Genomic DNA, 21830 nt, shown 5'->3' on the forward strand with positions numbered 1-21830 from the left:
ATCAGAGCGTGGTTAGGGTTAAAGCTCTGCTGAAATCCGGTAGCCATATTCTTCAGCATTTGAGCTCTCTTTGATATGGTTATGCTAAATTTAATCTACATTAACATAATCTGAATGCTTTGTTACACTTAAAACTCCATTACAGTTACTCATATGGCAGCCAAAAGCATTTGTGCTATATAAATACAGATCTCATTAAGGATAAAATCGGGGAGAGGCAATAGGGGTACAAGTAGTGTGAGCTCTTGGTACTTGGTGGATGAAGAGAGATGAGAAACAGCAAAGTGTGCCTTTAACAAATGTATGTGTGTCATAAAATACAGTATGTTCAATTTCTGTACACAACTGAAAATTGCTGGGAATGTTGTACTTAGTTTTAAGTTTTGCTCGCTCCTTTTTGTGTCCGCTAATAAGTTGTTGCCTGATGGAGCCACTTTTGTGTAGAGGATTAACAGGTATGACATGTTCAACCGCGATCTCTGCCATTTTTTTCTTTTTTCTATTCTATTGTGGTATATAAAACAGAACACTTTAGATAGATGAGTCTCCCTTCTGTTAGTGAGGTCCATTAAACACCTACATTTCTTATTCCTTCTAGCTGCATTCTACACATTGTACTTCCGGATGAGCATTCATTTCTCATGCACACATAGCCTGCCCCTACAACTAAAGATAAAATCAGACCTGCTTGATTTTCCAGACAGGAAAAAACAAATATTTGCTACATATACTGTCTAATAAATTCTCAATTATTCCTGAGAAAGTATGATGCATGCCAGTGATTAGTGTAAAGTACTGTATTTAAATGAAGCACAAATGGCAAATTTGTGAATGGATCTATAAACCAATGTGATTTTTTTATATAATAGACTAGGGGGCTCTGCCCCCTGCTCGCTTTGCTTGCCTACCCCCGGGTTTGGTTTACCGCATATACAATTTAAAGAGATTGTTATTTTTATGGGAATTATTACATATGCATTATTTTCACTTTTACTTTAAAACTTTTGTAAAAACAATACTTGTCCTTTACTTCCGGCCCTGGGCGTGATTAAATCTTTCTTGCAGGACATTTACACGCTGCTCGCGCTGTGAAGGGGGTACGGCTGAACGCACATTAAGGAGATGCCGTTGGATCATCTGCAGTCTTTCTGCTGCTGATGCTGGCGGGCTGCGTGTTCTTCTTTTCGCGCTACACGTCGATCATTTAAAAGCCTCTACAGCAGCTGTCCTTTTGCCACTATGCCGCTCGCGTTGTGAAGGGGGGGCTGAACGCACGCTAAGGAGTTGCAGTCGGATCATCTGCTGGCTTGTTGCTGCTGGGCGAGCTGCATATTCTTCTTGTCGATTGTCGTTATTTTAAGAGCTAGGAGCACATGATGTCTGTCTGACAAAAACATTCCAACAACTGCTTGGTTAAATGTTCGTGACATCTGTTATGTTAATGTGTCTCTCGCGGGATGTCAAATTTTCTTCCGAGAAGATCACGTCTCGTCTCTATAAAAGTAAAGAAGTTGTAATTAATAAGTTACCCCGGGAGCATAAAGTCACATCTTGCGTAATTCTGTTTCCTTCTTAACCACATGAGGAGCCAAACTTGGCTAGTCTCTGGTTCATGTAGCCCACAGTCGTTTCTACACCAATGGGGAGAGAATTTTGAAATGTTCCTTTTTATTTTCCCAGGATGCTTCTCTTTGTAGGGATTGTTGGGGGTCCTTGAATCAGTAAGGTAGAACCAATATAATCTGAACCCCTGAAACCAGTTCTAAGTAGAAACACACTAACTGTCCTGGTACAAGCCATATTGAATGTAATTCATTACAAGTTTATGGAACCACTTTGTCCTTGAGTGCTTCAAAGAAGCTATTGTTAGTCCTTGATTAAAGAAATTGGGCATAAATCCCAGTGTTCCCCAGAAGTGTAGGCAGATTTCAAGTTTTGCTGAAATTTTAAACTTATAAATCTAGTTGCATCTTCTTATAAAATATAGTAATTATAAATATTTGTTCTGTGCCCTGATCACAGTACAAAAAGATGTTTAGTTCATGTTATAAGTGTTATTTTACTATCCATCATTGTATACAATTCTTCTATCTTTATTCATTTAGTTTTCAGTGCATCCTTTGCATGCCGATATTACTCATTTGAGTTGATCATAAACCCTAATGAAACTATTTAAATGTGTCCAGTGTTTTAAACGTCACAAGTAATTGCTAAACTGGCAAAGGAACAGCAGTCCGGTTAGTGGACTATATGAATTTGTTTTTGATGCAACCTTTAAGGTGATATGTGTACTTGACATGTATTATGACTTAAGGTTGTATGTTCTAGATATCTGGGTAAAGTGAGGTATTAAGTTGTCAACTAATCACTGCTGAACCAACATGGAAGACTGAATAAATTAGTTTTTAGCTGCAAAATGACTAGGGCAGGGGTCCTCAATCCCAGTCCTGGAGAGCCGCAGTGGCTGCAGGTTTTTGTTCTGACCTGGTTGCTTAATTAGAAAGCAATTCTTGCCAATAAAGCACTAACAAGCTATGAAATTAAATTAACTCTGCTATGTCAGGTCATTCTCATATCCTAGATTTTCTTTATCTTTCTATCATGCAAATGATTTGAAGGCTAAAATGGACGAGTAATTCTCAGTCCTTCACTTTTTTCTCTTCATTTTTCTTCCAAGTATTTAATTAAACCCAATAGTGCAGATAAATACACACAGGTGTAAATGTAAATAAGCTAAATGGAGAAATGCTGCTCTCTCTTGTCATTTGCATGTTATTGATAATAAGGAGCAATTAAAATAGCTATTTTAAGACAAAATTAAGCAATAAGGGCTCAAAATCACTAAAGTGAAGCAGAAGTGTTACTTTAGCAATACGTGCTTTTTATTAAGCAACTGGGTTGGAGCAAAAACCTGCAGCCACTGCGGCTCTCCAGGACCGTGATTGAGGACCCCTGGACTAGGGTGTTGCATATGATCAGAATAAGTTCAACTGGTATATTTCAGTAAAGGTTAATGACGTAAAGTATAGATAGACAATGTTCAAGGCTTCAGTTATGGTAGCAGGTGTAAGGAACTCCATTCAAAAGTTTTTTGTGTGCATCGACCTTAGAACACCATAAGTGAAACTGTCATGTTAAAGAAAAAGGCCTTCCGTGCAATTTTGAAATTCGACTCAATGATTCCAATCCATGTTTAGTCTGGTTGTTGTTGAGTCCATGGAGAATGACTTTCAAATGACCTTGAAAAAGTTCCATATGCCCATGACTCGGGAACATATATGAAATGTTGAAAAGACGCTTATCAGTAACGGTGAGGAAATGTTGATCTCAGCTGGAAATATAAATGAGAAATGGAAAGAGCACTTTAAGAAACTCCTAAACCTGATAGATATGCACTCCATGAAGGAAGTAGTGCCATATTCAGTGGTTGGCATTGTGTCCATCTCTGTGGCTGAGGTAACTGCAGTGACTGAAAGATCTGTAGGTGGCTTTGTTACTAGGCATGGACCCCAGAGGATCAGTTTCCAGTCTGGATAGAAATAACAATCCTTACTAAGCTGTCAGAGCTGAGGGATGATTCTTGGAGGTACAGTCTATTATGGTAGTATATTTCAGGAGAGTAGATGGTGGTGCTCATTGACCAGTTATTTATTTAAGTGATATTGGCTGCTACCGTAATTGGTGTCACACAACTGAAAAGCATAACATAAATTAATCACAGATATACTGACATAAAAGACATCACCACAAAATATAAAAGGAACACAATAAGCATCATGGTTGACACAGTATTAGAAGTTGTCATTTAAAAAATGTAAACGGATGTTTCTTTGAAAGAAGGAACCATTGCCAATAAACATCTGTGGTCGGGTGCACAAGTAGACAAAAGGATAAGGTTTTCCTGCCATATCCTCAAAACATGCAGGCTAGGTATATTGGTGATTCTAAATTTCAAACGGTTGTGAGGGACTATCTATTCATTCAGGATTGGTTCCTGTCCTGCACCTAGTGTTGCTGAGTTAGGCTCCGTTTCCTCACATACCTAATTCGGATTAAGTGGATTTGAAAATGTGAATTTTAGGAAAAGTAATAGCACCATCAATTTGAAACTGAGAGAGAGAAATATTAGTGGCCTAGTGGTTGAGAGATAGAGGCACAGACATGGCGAAAGTGTCGTGAGGCCTCAAAAAAGATTGTCAAAGCAGGCCTGACCTTCACAGACCTGCCCAGAAATGGCTTTACCCCAGGCCACCAGTCCCCAACTACTAATTACAGGCTCTAGCCTGTACAAGCACAAAATGGGAAGCTGTCTTTAAACGCAATACAAGGGACAGGGTAACTGTAAACCTCTTTCTTGTTGCGACAGCCCAAGGAAAGTATCTTTGTAAATGAAGAATTTATTTAGATAAAAACAAAAAAAGGCTCAAAATAAAAAAACAAGACAAAATGGATTTGCCTTCTATTGTAGGAATAAAGTTGGACAGTTTAACATCTGTGGCAGAGCGACGGGCACTAAGCAAACTCCTGTCAATCATGAAGAATCCACTTAACAGTGTCATCTCCAGGCAGAGGAGTAGCTTCAGTGACAGACTTTTGTCACTGTCCTGCTCCACTGACAGACTGAGGAGATCGTTCCTCCCCGACACTATGCGACTCTTCAATTCCACCTGGGGGAGTAAATGCAAACATTATTCAAAGTTATTGTCTGCTTTTACATGCATTTTTATTACTATTTAATTTATTATTTTTTTTGTATCAGTATAATAAAGTATCTATCTATCTATCTATCTATCTATCTATCTATCTATCTATCTATCTATCTATCTATCTATCTATCTATCTATCTATCTATCTATCTATCTATCTATCTATCTATCTATCTATCAGGCAATACATAATCCATAAATCACAGTCCAAAAACAGAAACAAAATCCACAAACCAGAATTCCCAAAGAAGAGAAAATGAAATACTTATTACTCCAAACAACACTCTGTGACAGCCTGAGGGGAGCCATCTCATAATCCACCAGACTATAAAGGTGAAAGTCTGTCCCTCAGATGTGATGTCATGGTGGGGCTCTTGGGGGTTCTACTCATAGAACACGAGGAACATGTATAATCTTGAATACACAATATACTAAATAATAAACATTATAGAAATTACATAAAAGCATGAAAACTAGCAATTAAAAACAACATAACAGAAATAATACACGTAAACTAACATAAGCCAGGGAATAAACAGTGGCTGAAACATAACCCTGCACACCTACTTAGTGTCCTGTAGGACTAATTGGTTTAATTGGTTGTGTTAGGGTGATCCTGTGTGTCGTGGGGATTTACTCTGAAAAAGGACGAATAAGTGTTTTGCACCCATCATTAACATTCCCTTGTGTTTTTATTAAAAAGCGTTTATTTCATGTATGTTGTCCATGCAAAATTTTCATGGGCAAAACAAAGGATAGGTAAACACTGGTGGCTTATATTATTGAGATGAAAATCTTAGCGATATGCTATCATGTTTAAAAAAAAAAAAAGTGTGGCAGTTAGGTCACTTTGCCCTTTAAAGCAATGTTTTTCACTAATTAAAAGCCATCAGATCTAATAGATGGTCATACCCTTGCTTAAAGCTTATCTCCACACAGCAAGGCTCGTGCTTTGTCAGCCGAACAGTGTGTATGGCTCAGTGCTATCTATCGCTAATCTCATAGTACAAATGATGACAATCTGTGTGACTCAAAGCTCTCACTCTTTATATCTGTCTAGTACCCTTTGAGACTTCAAATTATCTTAAAAAAAACTGCAGATTTAATAAAAGGGAACTTCAGTCAGTTGTTCATGTGCAGTTTTAGCTGTCTCATGCATTGGAAAGCTAGTTTGTGAATGTGCTCACCAGATTATCAGACCAGGTGAAATGAAGTGGTAAGCATAACTAATAGATTCCAAGTTTTTTTTTGCTTTGCAGAATCTTGGAATAATGCTTCATTTTTAAAGATGAAATTGGCTTCTGCATACTGTCTGCAGAAACTCCCAACTATATTGAAATTGCAGCTACCTGGAATACTCCGCATTTAACATTGGTGGCACGACAAGCACACATGCTAGAGAAATGCAAGCATTCTAATAATGAGAAGTACAGATGTGGTAAAGCAAAACCTACTTATGCTAGGGAAAACACTATACATAAATGACTAGCAACCACAAAACCATGTAAATAAAAGGGTATCTGTACTCTGCAGTTTGTTGCTTCACATTGTGTGCACTCCCTTGCAGCAAGTCTAAATTCTTGCTGGCACTGATTAAGCTGGACATATCTTGATTTGGAGATAGGAAAGAACAATATAACCAAAACAACCACATACGAACAACCTATCCTTCTGAATAATCTTCTAAAAATGTTAGACTCACTTATTATAAGTGGGGGACCATCCACAAAACACATGGAACATAATATAGGCAGCTTACAAACATAAACAAAATCAGAAACAAGGAATAGTGTACATGATCATCAAAAGTAGCACTAACAAAACATAAATGAAAAATGAACAGAGAGATATAAAGAGTTTGAGCCAGAGCTCGGGGGAGGAACCCTAGGTGAGAAGTGACAATCACAAGAAACAAAACGTTTTTCCTCCAGACTGTCTGAGATGGAAATAGCAACCCACTAGCTGCATCTATTCTACCCACACACTTTTGTCACTGTGCACATTTGTATGCCTTCTGCATCAGAAGCTAGTACTCATCTCATGAGTATCAGGTCTGAGATAATAACTTGTGTTAGATGAAGTAACAGTCCAATGCGTGACACACACACCCAGACCCACTACAGCTGGGTCAAATTGGAGTTGCCAGTTAACTTAAGTTCATGGAGAAAACTCATCAAACATCGGAAGACTATACGCAAAGACAATGTTGAGGTACTTGGTTTGCTATACAGAGATGTTAAACACTACTTCACCATACTGCTTCCTGCAAAGCTAACATTGATTATTTCCATCTGTCCACATAACCCACAGTGCCAGTTTATCACTTGTGTACATTTTGATGTACCAGATATAGGCCTGACTTATAAATACAGTATAGAGATTAAAATGTTGAAATATATATGACTGTACATTAATATGCCTGTTTCTCTATATATGAAGGTTTAAAATGTTTAAAGTTGAATACATGTTGGCAGTGCATATCTGTAAAAGAAAAAAAAAAGGGGAAAGTTTGTTTCCTTGCTAAAAAAAAATTAATGAAATGTTAGAGACAGTTTATCAATACTGGCAATATAGTGTGCTTTATTCAGTTTTCATTATACCAGTTTTGCCTTTCATTATCCTCACAATAGATGAGACGAAGAAAAATTTGTTAGAAGCCAAAGCATGTTGTTCGCTTTTGTGCAACCCTTGCCTGTCAGCTATATTACTACCGGTCTTGTTTTAGCGGTTGTCCTACTTAAAGCATTAATGGACATACCGACAGACTGGTCAGTGATTAGAATCAGACACTTCCAAACCAATCCCTTGGTACCTCACATTCTAACCTGTTTATTCTAATAAGCCACATTTAAACTTATAAGCACAGCACTGTACATGATTACAAATCTATAGAAAATGGTACCACTGCCTGAAGACCACCTCAGAGAGACAGAGAAGTGTATCTGCACAGTGTATCTGCCTCTAACTCTTTTACATTAAGTTTAGTTACTTATTTAGTTATCATTTATTAATCACATATTTTAGAATTCTGTTATAATGCATGCTATTGTACTCATAAGACAATGATTTTATTGATATTTATAAAGTCATGTATTATTGTTGGAGTTTAGGAACTAAGCATTTCTCTACATATTATACTGTACTATGACAAATAAAACTTGACTAGATTAAAGTAAAACAGAAATCACATGCAATAAAAAACAAAATGTTGAGCACAAAAATTCTATACATTACTATACACTATGTACATAGAAATATGTGAATGTTTAAGTAAATATATAAATATGTGCATGTATATTCTTTTCCACATACCCTGATTTAAGGTCCTGATTTGCTTCTGTTACCAAAAAGATTTCCCATTATTTTTTAATGGGAATAATAAAGTCTATTCTAAACAGAAGTCCGGTTCACTCAGAAATCACCCTAAAATTAAAATACTGTACTATTATTGCAGGCGTACTAAAGAAAATAATTGTCATCAAGCACAGCAATAACATAAAGTAATAATGGAAATTGTTATCAAGCAGAACAATAAAATAATTATTGAAATTACAAGTGAATGTTTTTTTCCTTTCATGGTGTTACCAGATGCACAAAAAAGTACAAGTAATAAAATGACATAAAATAGCATATCAAGAATTTTTTTAACATTAGTTTAATAATGAAGCTGTGGGCATTCAATAAGAATAAGGCTGTAAAAGGGAGAGGGGCTGTGAGAGAGGAGGATGAGATGGTGATCAGTAGGTGAAAGGTGGCTTTGTGAATAAGGAGAATCAGAGTGAACTAGTGATGGTGAGCTGCATTCTGCTGCACTGTATCCATTTGCTGTGTATCCTCCTTGGTGAGAGCCAGTGTTTTTGGAGGAACATACAGTAAGCGGTCATAGTCCAAAAAAGCTTAGAAAAGCATAAAATAATGGTTTAAAGGTAAGCACAAGCTTCCTTACTCTTCTTTCTCATCATGCTTTGTGTTTACAACACCTTATCATCACAAGTTGAAAATTGGTTGCATGGTCAGAGATAATTGCAATGTTTTGGGGATGATCTTCTGAAATCAATATAGTGTATAAATTCATCATGCTTAGGTATGTGACTATTCAGATACAGTAGAACCTCGGTTCACGAACGTCTCTGTACACGTACAAATCGGGTTACGACCAAAAACTTTGCCAAACTTTTGCATCTGTTCATGACCACACACTCGGGTGACGAACAAGTCAGTTTCCCTTCCGGTTTGTACACGCCAATGATTTCTGCACATGTTCAGTCTCTCCCTGTGCATTTGCTGTGAACTCTTTGTGCTTTATGTCATTTCCCTTCCGTTTCGTACGTGCCGGTGATTTACACACATGTTCAGTCTCTCCCTGTACAGTACATTGTTCTCAGTCAGACGTGCATCGCGCGGAGGGACTTTACCTCAAAACTGTAATCTCCTCTCCACCCAGTTCCTCCTCAGTTCCTTCATGCCAGAACTCGACTCATGCAAGGTTAGTTTTCTTGGTTGTTTATGGTTAGTTTTTGTATGAATTACAGATTTTTCAAATGTTAATTTTTTTCCCTGTGCTTCAAACTCATTGAAAAAAAGCGGTTTGTAAGGCTATAGCGTGCAATGCTAGTTTTCTCTATTCAAGGTTTTCTCAGTGTTATTCAATGTTTTTACATTTAGTTTACTATTAAACTGTACATTCTATGATATAATTTATTATTTTTGTGCTTAAAAATCTTTAAAAAAATATATATTTACATACAGCTTGTATGGTCCGGAACGGATTAATTGTATTTACATACAGTCCTATGGGGGAAATTACTTCGGGTTGCGACCAGCGTTTTGGAATGAATTACGATCGTGACCCGAGGTTCCACTGTACTAAACTTTCTTAAATCAGAATATTGCCATTTGTGCATTAGTATATTTGTATATACGTCTGGTTGTTAAAACAGCTAAATATAATATATTAACTGGAAAAAATCTAAATAAATGCAGACAATAAAACCTAATAATTTGCTTTTTGGGTGGGGGAATTGCAAAGTCACCCACTTTGTGTCTAATATAAGCTGTGGCTCTCTGAAACGGCAAGTTGATTTGTAAAAATAAATGCATGCAGTAAGCAGTGGTTTGGAGACTAAAATGAATTGCTGATCATTGTTTGAATATTAAGTAAAATGCCTCTAGCAAACTATTCTTTTATATTGTATCTGATTGTCAGCATGTTTACTTTTCCTCTGAATGAAGCAGAAAAATGCCAGTAGCCTTCTGTTGTGTTCCTTTATGCATCTTTTGTTAGCAATAAGAAAAGATGGCCATACTTTTTATTCATGTTTTTTTCTGACAGTCTCTGTAGTAAATAACTGTGAAGTTCCTGCATAATTGATAGAAATGCAGTAACCTTGTTTTCCTTTGCTCAAAGCCAACAACAGAGGTTGCTGTAATGTTAATTAAAGCATCAGACAGTCATTAGAGGATTTCCATGGAGCTTAAATGATTCATTTTTTTAAGAGCTAACCATCAGCCCCTGCCTCCCATCCCTTATCAGCATTTGTTTAATCATTGCATTGTTAAAATCCAAAGGCCTTACCATTGTGCAGAGCATCCCAAGTTGCACACTCCATGAGAAGACTATATAAATTTGACAGATTATGAAAGTGCAGCTCCACCATTTATGTCACAGCTCTTCTAAGAATGTCTCTCTAAGACATCCTCACTGATCTTTACACTTTCTGATACAATCCCTCTACAACCCACAAGTGAGGAAAGTGGGTTAAGCAAACTGATGCATGGATGGATCCTGTTGCAGGTTATGACCCTTCCCCACCCTCTGAATTCAGACATATAAGTCTGTGAAGTACCTGAAATGGAAAGAGTAGTGAAGGATAAATAAAATCACAGTATTGAAATATAAACATCCTCCAGGGCTTCCTCATAATGTTGGAATGCCCTTGTTGTTGGAACAGATTAAATTCTTTTTACTATGTGTTTATTATTTTCTCCCACCCAAATTCTTTCATAATTCTCTTTATTCTCTCTCTCACATTTAATATCTGGCATCCATTCATAGCTAATAAAGAGGCACCTGCTCACACCCAACTCCAAGTTCATATAATTTTGGTAGGGTCATCTATTTACAGCTCCTAGTCACAGAGATGTTCTTGTTTGGACTGTTGCATGCTCATTTATAGTCTGTGAAATTTCTTATGTCCATATACCAAAAACCCAGAACGATAATTTATTTTGAATGACATGAATACTACACTTTCAAAATTAAAAGGTATGGGCAGTTTTTCTTTTCCCATTATGTAATTATGTATTTTTTGATTCTCAGCAATACAGAAATTACCATGGTAAAAATGAAAAGGTCACTTTACTCAAGAATTTCTAGTAGAACACTCACGCAAATTCAAAATGAAGATTATAAAAAATATGGCTTGTCGTGTTATTTAATACCAATGAACAACCTGGACCTCAGGATGCATACATTTCTCCATTTTATTGTTTCGCATTATGTATCCCAAATTTCACAGTAGGCACATGCTGCTGCTCTTTCTCTTCCTCTTCTTTGTGTTATGGTGTTCATCGCCATGTCACCAGCCTCTCTGATTTGCTTGGTGCTCATCAGATGTTAGTGGTCTTCTTTTTCTTTCCTCCATCCCACTTTATTAAGTGATCACTTTACTGTAAGAAACCCACAAGCATAGGTCAGGTTGTCGAGGTTGCTGGTTAAATTACCAGCATGTATTAGGTCATAAGCTTTAAATCAAGACCAAGGTCAAGTTTCTAGCTCCAGTAGTTTGTAAATAATCTTTTGACAGAGGTACAGACTTTAGCATTTATATATATATATATATAAATATATATATATAAATATATACAGGTATATATAATATTTAGCATATATATATATATATATATATATATATATATATATATATATACACACACATACACAGTACAGGTTACAACTATTTGAAGAAATAAGGGCTATTAATTTTGTTAGTCAGCATGGCCCCAGTAATTCTTGCAAGCATCCTTTGCTATTAGGATATCTAATCTCATTACAGAGTGGAAAAGCTACTGGTCCTTTGAATATTAAGCAAAATTCTATAAATATTTTTCTAAAATTATTTTTTTACTGCTATCTATGTCCTCAACGCAACAGAGGAGAACTTTCTACTAATGATTCTTGATTGACTAATTTTCTCTCCAAATGACCTGATCAATGATCAGTAAATTGGCTGATCTAAATAAATTCTTTTTTCAGTTCCTGTTTTCGAAATGTTACAGTAATTTAGCTTTAGTGCTCCTTTACTCAAGGTATTATGGCACTGAAGAAGTGCTTATGTAGTCAACCAGAACTTCCTGTAAGCAGAGTGCAGCCAGGCAGACTGCAGAAGGGAGAAAACATTAGAACATTGTTTTTTTACAGTGTAGTAAAAAAACTGAATAAATGGAATCAGAGGAGTCGTCCTCCGCATGGAGAGAAATGGTTGATGTACAGTATATGTTTATACCTAAACTTGATAAGGAGGAAAGGCACATCTTTGGCAGAAGTTAAAATAGAAACCGTTCTAATGAGTTTGGAAGTTTCATTTTGTCCTTTCTTAAAACAGACTCTCCTTTTCTGAGTGAGGATTGTGAGTAAGTATTTGTTTAGTACAGCAGCTCACATTTTTAATTACAAAAAAAAAAGAACTTCCTATGCTGCATTGTAAACAATAAGCTTATTAGCTTAAGAGCCAAACTTGTCTTATTTATGTGTAAGCTTAAGTATATTAGCCTTGTGTTTTCCTGATAGAGATCTTGTGAATATTTTATTAGAATTGAGACTTGTAATTACAAGAATTTTATTTTAGAATGAGTCAGACATAACATTGTTCATGGCTACATCCCAGAAATTAATTACTGGAATTCTGGAATCCAATCAGACCCAAAAAAATACCAAAACATTTTCAATTCACGAGAGCGTGATACAGACATTGACAAAGAGTCAGGATGGATGGGATATAGCAAAAATATCTCTTAAACCTTTATGTTCCTTTCTTAAGCCATTATACAAACATACCCTGGGAATGCTGGGTACTTCTGCTAGTGATGAAATGAAATAAGTCCATCCAACCCATTCTTTCATCGCCAAAACCCACTTTTTGTAGGGCTGGAGCCTTTCATGGCTGTATCCAATCCTGGTCAGGTTGCCAGTTGACATAAAATTAAGTTCCTAGTGTAATGTACACATTAATGGTGCAATTACTTACTAACAGGATAAAAAGTAAGCATTTAGTTAACAACAGTCTAAAGAAATAATCGAAGTTTAGTTTCATGTTCAGTAACTGTAAATTGATATAGCAACAATGGAGGGGAACATAGAGTTGTTTGCCTCACAGCTTAGAATCAGTCCTAGATTCATATTATAGTGTGGCTGCTCTCAGTTACAGTTGAGATGTTCCTTCAGTGTCTGTTTAGGTTTTTTTTTTTCTCCAGTTACTTTGTTATTCGTCGCACATTGTAAAGATGTGCAATCCCGCCTAGGGATTCTTTCTAACTTGAACCTGACCTGCCAGGATAAACTCCAACCCCAGAGATACCAAATTAGATTAAGTAGATTTAATGATTGCTTAATTGTCAAACTGATAGGAATCATTGACTGTACAACAGTACATGTAATGGCAAAATATTAAAACATTTACTCAGGTGAATATTCTTTTGGCTCTAGTCATATACATATTTCAAATAGACATTTTAAATAAAATTGGACAGTTTTTCCATTTTTCAGAGATATGTAAGTTATGTTGACTGGCATCTGTAAAGTGAGATGGTCTATAAGTTTGTGTGCTATGCAATGGACAAACATACTGTATGTTGTTGGCTAATAATGCATTCCACCCAAAACTTGGTGGATTGACTTTCACTTATTACAATCTTTAACTGGAATGAACAGTGCCAGAAAACCATTGGACAGATAAGAATGTGGATTTGCAGCTACAAGATCTTTTAGTATTATGTTGCTGTATTCCTACATGGTCTCCTGGATATTTGAAGCAATGTAAAAACATGAAAGGGGGTGTTCTAGTTTACATTTTTTGAAGTTGTTGTTTTCTCTACATGTTCAATAGCCACATATAAAGTATTGTGTCAGGTCAGGTTGGGGAGCATGCACTGGTACAGCGTGTTGCCGCACCCACCACACGACGAAACAGCTTGGGATCCTGGTTGGCAACGCCCTAGGCAGACGCACAATCCATTCTCACCCTCTGGAAATGACCCTCTATGTAACGCAGTGGTACCCAAGGATTCTCCAAAGAGACACAGTACCGAAGAAGTCCAGTCTTCGTCCCAGGTCACTGGATAGCGTCCATGTCTTGCAACCATATAGCAAGACAGGAAGCACCAGGACTGTAAAGACTTGGACCTTCTTCCTTTTGCATATGTATTGGGAGTGGCACACAACCCTTTCCAGCAACCTCATTACCCCCATGCTCTCCCAATCCATCTGCTGACTTTATACGAAGAATCACCAGAGAGATGAATGTCACTGCCTAGGTAAGTAAACCTCTCGACAAGGTCAACATTCTCTCCACAGATACACACTGCTAATGGCTGAGCCTAAGAGGTCATTAAAGGTGTAGATGTTGATTTTTATCTAGGACACTTGCAAGCCCAGACACTCAGACTCCTCGCTCTGTCCTCTCTCTCTCGAGAGAGAGTTCTTATCAGAGCCTCCATCGACTCCGCGAAGATCAAGGCATCATCGACAAAGTCAAGAGCAGTGAATCTTTCTTTCACCAACAGATGCCGCACAGCTGCTGGACCCCACCGCCTTGCCCAACACCCAGTACATGCAAGCAAGGAACAGACTAGGAGCAAAAACACACCCCTGACAAACCCCAGAATCAACTGCAAAAAATGCAGAGGTTCTGCCTCCACTCTGCACAGCCCTCTCAGTACCAGTATATAGGCTGGCCATGATATCCAGCAACCTTGAGGGGATCCTGCGAAGTCTCAGGATGTCCAACAGGGCAGCTCAATGAACTGAGCTGAACACCTTACAAAACTCAACAAAGGCTGCAAAGAAACTGCTGATATTCGCGTGTGCGCGCCATGAGAACCCTCAGTGCCAGGAAGCGGTCGATGGTAGACTTTTTAGGTATAAAACCAGACTGTTCTGGTCGCTGGTAAGTGAGCAAGTAATCACGGATCCTATTGAGGATGACCCTAGCAAGGACCTTACCTGACACTGGGAGCAGTCCAGGCGATCACCCTTCCCTTTCCAGATAGGGACTACAAGTCCTGTTTTTCAGTCAGTTGGGATGACGCTAGTCTCCCAGATGGAAGCAAAGATGTCTTGCAATGTCAGGAGGACAGCCATACTACCAGCCTGGAGAAGTTCACCCTGGATACCACAGATCCCTGCAGCCTTCCTTACCCTCCGCTGGTTCAGCACCTATGTAATCTCAGTGAGATTGGTTCATTCACAGCTAATTGGAGGATCAGCCTCAACAACCGTGGACCCAGAGATATCCAACGTCCTAGCTGGAGGACCAGCTTTAAACAGCTGCTCAAGTAGGCAGTCCAGCAGGTCACAACTGCAGTGTCATCCGTAAGGATCATTCCATCAGTCGCCCTGACCGTGACTGTCCGAGGAACAGATTCAGATGTGCATAATGCTTTGACTTTTCTGTAAGCTGGAGGATTCAAAAGTATTGTGGCATGGTCATAATTTATATTCCTATGTATTCAATGGAATTGCATGTTTTTTTAGGCATCGCCAAACATGATTTAATCACTTTGGGACGGACATTTCTGGGTTTGTGTTTATGTATTAGGATGCATCTCCATGGACCAGAAAGCGATTTACTTAATCTGACTGAATATTGGCACTATAATTATTAACATAAAAATCAAGATGAATGTTCATTTTGAGCAAAATTCTTTCAGCAGAGATAATGATTCTGCATTTGGCCTGCAGAAGTTTACTGTTAAAGTTACACTAAGTTCTGGATACAGTCCATCAGATTTTTTTACAGCCTTGATCTGCATAAAGTGGTGTGTGGACTTGAACCCGGACACAGACAGACGGACATCTTAATTTCACCACACACTGTTTATTTACACTAATATTTACAATACTGCTGTTAGTCACGTGCACTCCCCAGTGCCTCTTGCACCGTTTCCCCAAATGTCCAGGCCACACAGTCACAATGTCTCTCTCCTGGCCGCCTCCAGTCCTCTCTCCAGCTCCGTCTCTCTTCCACCCGACTTCTGCTATCGACTGAAGGGAGGCGCCTTAATAGGAACCGGATGGGCTCCAGCTGCTTCCCGCACTCCTCCGTAGCCACGCCCCAGTGTGGCGGAAGTGCCGGCTGCGCACCCGGAAGCCATCCGGGTGTCCCCAGTCGTCTTCCCCCCAGCACTTCCTGGTGTGGCGGAAGTGCTGGGCTCCAGGGATATTCAGGCACCGGGGCGCCACCTGGCGGTGGCCACGGGTCCCTACAGGGCTGGGCCCCCAACATAACCAGGGTGGACGCCCCCTCGCAGTCTGGAGGAGGCACAAGCCCTCCTCCGGTCCTCCTGGGTGTCCTGGCCGGGCTCCAGCCCCGGCCGGATACCACAGGTGAATGATGGGTATTCATTTGCTTAACCAACTGCAAAACTACAACAGGGTCACTTCCCCTCACTTTTTCCACTTATTTTTCAATCAAAAGCAAGCCAACACTGCCTACTCCCAGGTGTACTCAGCATGCATTTAAGCTTCTTTTTTCATTTTTTCCCCCATCTTGGCCAATTTTCTACTCCTATACTTCACACTCAAGTTTCAGTCCTTATTTATGTTGCCTTTCTTAGGCACTACTTCACACTCCTTCCAAATTTTATCGGCCACAAAGCATAAAACTTATAGAACCATAAATTGCCCCCCTCCCTAACAGTCAGGTTTATTATAGGAAGTTGTGCTACACACTCCATATTGATCAATTCTATATATTTTGTTGCAATTTTATTCTGAAGTGGGCTTTATGATTCCTATTAAAGAAGGCTGTGATCCAAGCCCCTCTCTGCACCCACAGCAGTCACTACATGGTGTAGACATACAGCTTGCTGTAAGTGATTAAAAGCTTAGCTTAAGTAATTCCCAGTCAGGTGTCATCTGTTATACGACTAGAAAGAGAATTTATCCGCCATCATGTGCTATTAAAACTGAAAGTTGGCATTAAAAACATGTTAACATTGAACCATGGCAGCATATTTTCGGAGTAGGTCTTATTTTTGGGGAAACATGGTAGTCTATACTGACATGTATGACTTTGAAATGTGAAAGGAAACTTGATTCTTTGGGTTCTGCACTAGTTTTGTTTTAAAGTTGTTGGTCACTAAATTAACAGCATTCTTATTCTGGAAAATCTATGACCATTCTGAGATCCTAAATTTACACAGGGATTTACTTATAAGTTTGCCTCATTTGAGTTAGTTATGAAAATAATATTTTTTTAATAGGAATTGTAAGGTGTTTCTGAGTAAAACGTATACTTGTTTACTCATATTTAGTTTAATTTTTAATTGTATATGCTTCTTGTAAAGAGTCCTTAGGGTTGAAAAAAGTGTTAAACAATTAAAATATATTTATTAGTATTGCTGGTATCTGTTGTAATAATTACCATTAATCATTAATTCAGATGTCATAATAATAAATGGTCATGTGGTATGATGCTTAGTGCAGCTGCCACAGTGCTCCAGGAGACTGAATTCAAATCCCACATCCAGTTGCTAAATATCTTAGAGCTTGTGTCCAAATTGGTCCTCAGATTTTTCTACCCATTTCCTAAAGACACATGTATCAGAGTAACTGGCTACTCTAAATTTGCTCCATCTGCAAGAATATTCCCTGTGATGAAATAATACCTTACCCATGCCTGTCCTCTATGTCATACTCAGTGCTGCTTGTGGGATTGACTCAGCTCTCCTTCGCCTTCAGTTTGAATCTAGAATATTTATAAATGACTAAATCCATAGATTAATGGACAACAATAAACCAAGTGGCACAGAGGTACAATGAACAGTGTTGCCATTTCACTGCTCCTGAGCCCTGGGGAAAGTCTTGCCAGGGCCATCTTCTTTTTGTATTCATGTGGCTATCCCTCCTGAGAATTTAGTTTCTTCTTAGAATTAATAGACATGTTTCAAGTTGATACATGCTAGTGCAACTTAAAGTTGTCAGTGAGTGTGCCCTGTAATGCATTGGCAGTTCCCTTAGGGCAGGACCTGTGATAAAACTGCTGCCACCAAAAGGTTTCATCTTTCCAGCGACACTGACTAGGAATAGGTTTTCTAAACTTGTCAAAAAATATTGTTTGACTCTGGATAAGTATTGTTTTTAATGGTTATTTGTTACAATGTTTCTACATGTCTTGAGCTTCAATAAACTGTAAAGTTCTCCTTAGGACAAATAAAGAACTATCTTTCTGTGGAATTTCATGTCATTCTTTCACACAATTAAAAGAATACTCTACCCAAAAATGATATCTTTTTATGTGTTACTTGCCCCATTTAGTTTGTAGTGATGGCTGAGTAAAAAATGATTGTTATATTTTTGTGGCGAAAAGACACAACAAAGTGTCTGATAGAACAGAAACGGCAAGTGACCACTGCTGGAAAACAGGAAACCATATCAAAAACATCCATAAAAAATCTTGTTACTCGTGTCTCATAATCCACAATGCAAGTTATCAAGTCGTATGCTCACAGTGTGCAAAATGCATGTATTTTATGATTAAACTATTGTTAAATAAAAACTCAGAAAGATAAAAGTGGTCCAGCTCCTTTTAAATATTCAACATTATAGTGTTTAAAAGAAAAATGTGAATCACAACACAATGCGGTATACACAAACACACTCTCATAAAGCCAGTTTAGAGTTGCCAGTTAACCTAATGATTGTCTTTGGGGCTTTCTGAGAAAAACAGGAGTACAGAAGGATACCCACACAGCCAAAGGAAGATGGTTGCTTTGATGGCCTTGTTTCTTTAAATATTAAATATTTCTTAATGATTTAAGTTAGGTAGAAACTAACATTGGCTGGGACATCAACAGACAGAAAGCACACAACATTAAAAAGATTTGTGGCTTTACATTTGATGCATAATGTCTGTTATGGCCTATCCATGTAGACATGTGGTGAAGTTTAATTCATAATTACCTTATGTCAAGTTTACTAACTGAACTTTGGATTTTCTTAAAAAAATGTTTGACAAGAACAGGTGATTTAGCTCATCTTATTTCTTCAATATCTACTCCCAGAACCTTAAAGAAATGTCCTTAAAATACTTCCATCTGTTAGACTACTTCATAAATTATTTCATGTACAGTATCGATAGTTCACTGTGGGAAATATACTCTTCTATCTTTTCCATCGTCCTTCCCCTGTACTAGTTGAAGAGCTAATTTTAAAGTACTAGCTGGCATTTACCTTAACTAGTTCCCTTCATAATGAGCCTGTGGCAGATTCCCAAGCTGAATGATGTTTTACAAAATCATTTCACTTGGCCAACACTAAAGGAGCCATCGGTATTGAACGATTATGTAGCGAGATTTGAGCCTGGATTTTCATTTGCTGTGTAGGCAGTACAGTAATTTTATTTTTTTCCAGTCTATAGATGAAAAGGTGCAGGGGATTTTAATAAATCAGTCAGCAAGGATACTTAATGTAAAAAGAGAAAACTCTAGTTTGCTTATATTTTCAGTTTCATTGTGCATATTAAAAAAGAAATGAAGGGAGATCGTGTGAGACTGGGGAGTGTTTCACTAAAGAGAGTCGAAGAAGAGCTGATGCTGGACTATGGACCAAAATGACCAAAACAGGATTTCTTTTTACAGTCGCAGATGCCCTAAAATCTGTCTGTGTAAAGGATGAATAGCAGGAGCCTATTCTGTCAAGAAGGATTATAGACAGCCTGCTGCAGATTATGACTTTGATGACTGAAGATCCTTTCTTTACATTAGAGATGTGTGTACTTGACCACTTCTTTTTGACTCTGCTGCCAGGGGAATGTTCATATGCTTTAAGTATTCAAATTTTGGCAAGTCTTTCACACATATTTGTTAGGAATTTAAAGGGAATTCTACCTATTTTTATATATATATATTTACATAATAATATTACATATTACATATTTTGCATTGTGTTATATTGTTAATACCTCAGGTGTTAATTTTTTAATATTTGACTCCTGTTACTCTGGTATTGTGGCATGTATGTGATGTCACATGGTTTTGGCAATCACCTTATACAGTAGATTCCAAACATGTCACTTTTTACAAATTTTGCTGTGTTTTAGCCTTGTTTTAAAATTATTTCAATTAATTTTTCCCCCACATCAGATTGACCAACCGAGAACAGGATTTTAGAAACTTTTGGAAATGTATTAAAAATAAAAAAGCTTAAATGTCACAAAAGGTTGGCTTTGGCTGACATTGCAGTTTGGGTGCTAAATGTAGGGATGCTCCAATCGTTTGGGTGCTAATCTAAATTGACCGAGCACAACAAATGATATTTCCAGCCTCTGCTTTATGGTCATTTAGTTATAGTGTATATGTCTTTTTTTATTTTTGCAGCAAACTTTCTGCAGCGTAAACAAAGAGCAGCAAGTCAAGGCTTGTTTTACAAGACCGCTAGAGACGACTCCTTTACTTTAAAGAGTGTGAAGCAATATCTGAGAAAAGGAATTGGAGGGGTTGTCCTATGCAAATAAGCAAATGGCAAGAAAAGTTGCTTTAATGAATTCAGAACATTTGATTTTGTCCTTTAAATTAAAACGGATACCGTTTGAATTTGGACAGCAAGATTGTTTTAAGTGCTGCAGCTCACATTTTTAATTGGAAAAAGAAAAGATAAAGAAGAATTTGAAATTTCTGTTTCATAAACAATAGGCTTCTTAGCTTAACAGCAAAATGCATCTCTTACTTATAAACCTGTTAAGCATGTTATCTTCTTGATGAACAACTTATTAACATTTGATACATTGGCATCTTTTTTAAAGATTTGTACTGTGTTTATAATTTGTTGCTATGTATCATACAGTATATGTTTTGGTAAAAAAAAAATACTACATAATTAAAGTGATAATCCATATTTTATAATAACTGCTCAAGAATTCCAAATGTCTAGCTGATACACTGAAGAAAAAAAAAACACCTGTATAAATACAGCAAAAAAAGGAGTGCAATTAATTATTAAAAATGAGTAAACCTATGAGTTCATGTGCAGTGTTTAATTGCCAATAACAATTAATTGATTGTGTGAGAATATATATACTGTAATTTGTTTTTGTTAGGGAAATGGTGAAAGCTACTTGTTTTAATTAAGCCATGTTTCAGATAGGTAGGTTACAGAAAAAAGTTAAACAATATGACAGCTTGTAATTACGAGAAGCATTTTATTTTTTTATACCAATTGCATTATCCATCCATATGTATTATGGATATTGGATAAAATATTGTACACATTTTATTAGTTAAAGTACGTATTTTAAGAACATTTTATTTATTTTAGTATTTTTATGGTCACTGAACAATAAATCTACAGAATTTCATTTTGTTAATAAAAAATGAACAGTTAACACCTGTAGTCTATAGTTTAACTGTAAAAATACACTTTGATATAGGATATATGGCTTCTATGCATCTGGTTATACAGGAGCTTAGTGTAAAATGTTTTTTAAACGGATAAAGGACAAAAAAATCAGAATTGGCCAATCAAGTAACATGAAATCGGTATTGGCCTTAAAAAACTGACCAGAGCATCCCTAGCTATCGTAGGCCCCACATTTCCACATCAGCTTGCACTGGGCCATTTCAGACATGCTAATTAATCCAACCTGCACGTTTCCGTAATGTGTGAGTAAAGCCAGAATAAAGTCAATTAGAAACAATGAGAATAAGCAAACTCTTTGCAGATAGTGGCCAGGATGGAAACTGAAGCCGGGTTTATGGAGTTTTGAGGTAGCAGAAGTAGCTACAACTGTGAATGTGAACTGTGTAGCCAAAATTGAAATATTTGGAAAAAAAAGTCAGAAATCTCAGCATCACTTCATCTGCGTTGTCTATGTGCCTATCATGTCTAATGAAATGTGAAAGAGAGGTTTA

The 21830-nt window shown here is 37.4% G+C and overlaps 1 protein-coding gene across 1 annotated transcript in view; it reads left to right on the forward strand.

Moving 5' to 3' along the window:
* LOC120539914 (DNA-binding protein RFX7-like) overlaps positions 1 to 21830 on the forward strand; it is a 154126-nt gene that overhangs the window by 60765 nt on the left and 71531 nt on the right. The window lies entirely within an intron of this gene.

The sequence above is a fragment of the Polypterus senegalus genome, chromosome 12 (assembly GCF_016835505.1).
Source record: "Polypterus senegalus isolate Bchr_013 chromosome 12, ASM1683550v1, whole genome shotgun sequence".
Classification (NCBI taxonomy): domain Eukaryota; kingdom Metazoa; phylum Chordata; class Cladistia; order Polypteriformes; family Polypteridae; genus Polypterus; species Polypterus senegalus.